Source organism: Balaenoptera acutorostrata, chromosome 12 (assembly GCF_949987535.1).
Source record: "Balaenoptera acutorostrata chromosome 12, mBalAcu1.1, whole genome shotgun sequence".
Classification (NCBI taxonomy): domain Eukaryota; kingdom Metazoa; phylum Chordata; class Mammalia; order Artiodactyla; family Balaenopteridae; genus Balaenoptera; species Balaenoptera acutorostrata.
In genome coordinates this window covers 18,829,432-18,833,571 of record NC_080075.1, presented here as the reverse complement: position 1 = coordinate 18,833,571, position 4,140 = coordinate 18,829,432, and the positions used below count along the sequence as shown (strand labels likewise).

The window sequence follows — 4,140 nt, the reverse complement described above, 5'->3', positions numbered from 1 at the left end:
TTTTCAGAATTTTAATTCATGTAAAATCATTTCAACCAGATCAAGGCAATATGCTTGTAAATGTGAAATGTTTAATCTGAGAACAAATACAAAATAAAATGATACATTCATTGAACACTTACAATGCATTGAGCAAGAGTTAAACATTGTATATGTATATTATTTTATGTGAACTTCCTAATATTCCCATATTAATAATACATATTACTATTATCCACTCATTTTTTAAATGAAATTATAGCTTAGAGAGATTTTGTAATTTATATAATGTCAAACATTTTATTTGGTAAGGAAAGAATTCAAACCAAAAATTTATACATACATACATATACATATATGTGTATATATATATATCTTTCTAAGGAAAATCATAACTGCCTTTCACTGTCTTATGCTGCCTATCAAATCACTTCAAGGTTAATGGCTTACAACAGCAATGATCATTCATTACCTTTCACAGATTTCTGGTTCAGGATTCAGGTATAGTTCAGCAGGGTGACACAGACTCAGGATTTTTCATGAGTCTGTAGTCAGAGGTTGGCTGGGACTGCAGTCATCTGAAGGCTTGACTCCCAGGTGGCTCACTCAAGTACTTAAGAATATTGTGAATGATGCCTATGGGTCTCATGTCCTCTCCACAAGGGCCTCTCCACAGCATTCCTTAAAGATTCTCATGGCATGGTGGCAGGCTTCCCCAGAGCAAGCAGTCCAAGGGACCAAAGACAAAGTTGCAATGCCTTTTACAACCTAAAATCAGAAGTCACATGGTATCATTCACTGTTACGGTGGGTCACACAAGCTAGCCTAGATTTCATGTAGAAGGGAACTATGTAAAGGAGTGAATACAGCATGGGAGGATCCTTGGAGGCCATCTTGGAGAACAACTACCTCATGCCTAAGATTAGAAACAAAACAACAAAAAACACCCACTATATTTGTGTTTGAGAGACTCTCTATCCTTGCCTCAAGCTTATCTTCCAATATTTGTTTCTACTAATATACTCTTCTATGAATTTCCTTCAGAAATATCGGATATTGTGCTGTTTCCCATTTGCTGTCAATGTTTTCACTCCTCTAAACCTGTTTCTGTGCCCTCCTCTACACTTAGAATTTCCTGTGCATACACTTTTTTATCAAAGACTACACACTCTCATATTTAAAGACTCAGTGCAAATTCTTCGAGAGAGACCATTCTAACTTCTATATCCTATCCTGTTTGAAATTAATCTCCTTTTGCTTTTCTGTAATTCCATATCCTAATTTTTTTTGCTTTTTATAGTATTTTACTTTGTATTAAAATTATGTATAGACATATGTTATACTGAATTTTGACATTTTTTTAATCCAGATCAATTTCTAATTCATTGTTTTAATGCCTACAGCAGCAAGGATCACTGTGCTGAGCATTACAGTCACTCAATAAACATTTGCTGAAAAAAACAATTTAATCTATCTGAAGAGGTCAAATAGAAAAAGAAGGTCATACATAGCTCATTAACATTTTCCTTTAAAGAAATCAAAGTATCTGGTTTCATGCTGGGTACAGTAAAAATAAAGCTAAAAAATAAGAATAATATTAACAGATTTAATATTTGATTACCTATTTTATACACAATTTTAATTTAATTTTCACAACAAATCTGTAGCGAGTGTCAAATTTTCTCTTCATCATTGATGAATAAATTGAAGCTAAAAGAGATTGGAAGGTAGCCAAGTCCAAATATGAACCCATATTTCTTTGGATAAAACATTTATACTATTTCCACTGTTTTAAAATAGCATCACAGGATTGGCCCTCCTAGAATCTAGGACAGAAAGCAGTCTTGTATTACTCCCATACCATTCAAACATATAGGAAACCATAGAGCATGATGAGAAGCTGGTTAATAATTACAAAATCATATTAGAATTTTGCCTAAGGACATACATAATTTATCAGTGGAGTTAAGTCAAGCTCTTTCTTCCAGTACATGACAAATTTAGAGGTACTATTGTTATAATTTTCAAAGCCTGTTTTAAAGATTTTATATACACACATGCACATGAGTATAAGTTCACAGAAGCCTAATACTTTGCCATTTAAAAACTTCTGGAAAGTCACATATGTCTTTAAGTGATAAAGTGACAAGGTTTCTTGTGGGCAAGAAACTCTCTCATTTAAAAGAAATATTGGAAGCAGGAAGGGCAGAGCTAAGGCGGGCGGGCGCGTGGGAGCCGGCGGTGCAGTGGTGGTCCAGCCATGTCGGCGCACCAGCGGGGCACGGAGCTCGTGTGTCACATTGATTGACTTGTGGATATTGAACAATCCTTGCATCCCTAGAATAAATCCCAGTTGCTCAGATAGCTGTGAAGCTCCTCTGGCGTCTGCCCTGCCCCGGGCTTCCTTCAGCAGCTCCTCAGAGCGGTCCAGCAGCCACGGCCCTGGCTTTGCAAGCCTTAATCGCAGAGACGGTAATTTTTACTGAAGTATAATATACCAATGGAAAAGCACACAAATTGTAATTATACAACTTGTTGTGTCTAATTATGTGCAAAATGAGCCCACCCATATTACCAGCACCTGGATCAAGAGGTAGAACGTTACAAGCAACACTGAAGTCACCTCATATCTCCTCCCAGGCACTATTCTCTGAAAGAGCAGACCTACTGTGACCGCCTGGTCCAGGATATGCCTTGGGCGCCTGAGTGAGCAGCAGGTGGACAGGATTATCCTCCAGCTGAACCGCTACTACCCCCAGATCCTCAGCAACAAGGATGCGGAAAAGTTCCGGAACCCCAAGGTATCTCTGCGAGTACGTCTCTGCGACCTCTTGGGCCACCTGCAGCGGAGCGGTGAGCGGGACTGCCAGGAGTTCTACCGGGCCCTGTACATCCATGCCCAGCCCCTGCACAGCTGCCTGCCCAGCCGGCACACCCTGCAGAACTCAGATTGCACAGAGCTAGACTCGGGCACCGCAGGCCGTGAGCTCAGTGACGGGACCCGTGGCCTTCCTGACCTGTCTCGGCCTGGCCGCAGGGCTGGCACTCCTCGTCTACTGCTGCCCCCCAGATGGGTGCTGCCTGGCCAAGCCTCAGCCCAGTCCTCTCCAGACCATGGGGCAGAGCCCTGCCGGATGGACGGAGGCCTACACCTGAGGCCCCCTACTTGTGGCCCAGCGTGGCAGCCCTGCGGTTCCTTTCCTGCCATGCTGACCTTGTCAAGGTCCTGTGTGGGGAGCCAGTGGCAAGCAGGCCCACTCGGCATGGGGACCCCACATCACTCAGGTGTGGGGCTAGCGATGCCATGAGGCTGAGAGAAGGCGCCTTCTCGATGGGTTCTGAGACCCCCTTGTCTTCCAGACCCCAAGGTGCTGCCAGGGGCCCGGCGTGTCCTGGGCTTCTCCCCTGTCATCGTCGACAGGCACGTCAGCCGCTTCCTGCTGACCTTCCTCACAGATGACCTGGGGGGGCTCTGACCAATCCCAGCCCTGCCCGCCTGGCTGCTTGCTGCCCTGGGGCTGGCTTGCTTTTCTAAGTGTTTACGTTTCACTGTTTATAACTTATGTAACAAGCACTTTACCTTCACTGTACAGAGGTGCTCAACAATATTAAACGTTTGAGTCTTAAAAAAAAAAAAAAAAAGAAATATTGTACAGGGACTTCCCTGGTTGTCCAGTGGTTAAGAATCCACCTTTCAATGCAGGCGGACGTGAGTTCAGTCCCTGGTCAGAGAACTAAGATCCCACATGCCCTGGGGCTACTGAGTCCACGCCTGTGTGTCACAACTAGAGAGAAGCCCTCATGCCTCAATGTAGATCCCGCATAGAGAGAAGCCCACATGCCTCAACGAAGATCCCGCGTGCTGCATCTAAGACCCGACACAGTGAAATAAATAAATAAATATTAAAAAAAAAAAAAGCATTGTACAGATTTCATGGCAACGTACCCGTAGTCCTTCCCATGCTAACCTGAAACACAGGAGACCCCAGTAAACAAGGCCAGAATTTGCATTTTGTATGTAGTTCTACCACGATGTGATTTCACTGCCTCATCTTTGCTCCCTGCCTATTGGAGGAGAAAATGCATCACATACTTAACCTAATGGTCGAATGACAGCTTTTCAATACTACAGAAACTGAAAAATTGACACTAGCCAAGCAA

At 43.0% G+C, this 4,140-nt stretch overlaps 1 pseudogene; it reads left to right on the top strand.

Annotated features, from left to right (window-relative positions):
- Positions 1-436: 436 nt before the first annotated feature.
- Positions 437-3,607, top strand: LOC114237986 (caspase recruitment domain-containing protein 19-like; annotated as a pseudogene).
- Positions 3,608-4,140: the final 533 nt, after the last annotated feature.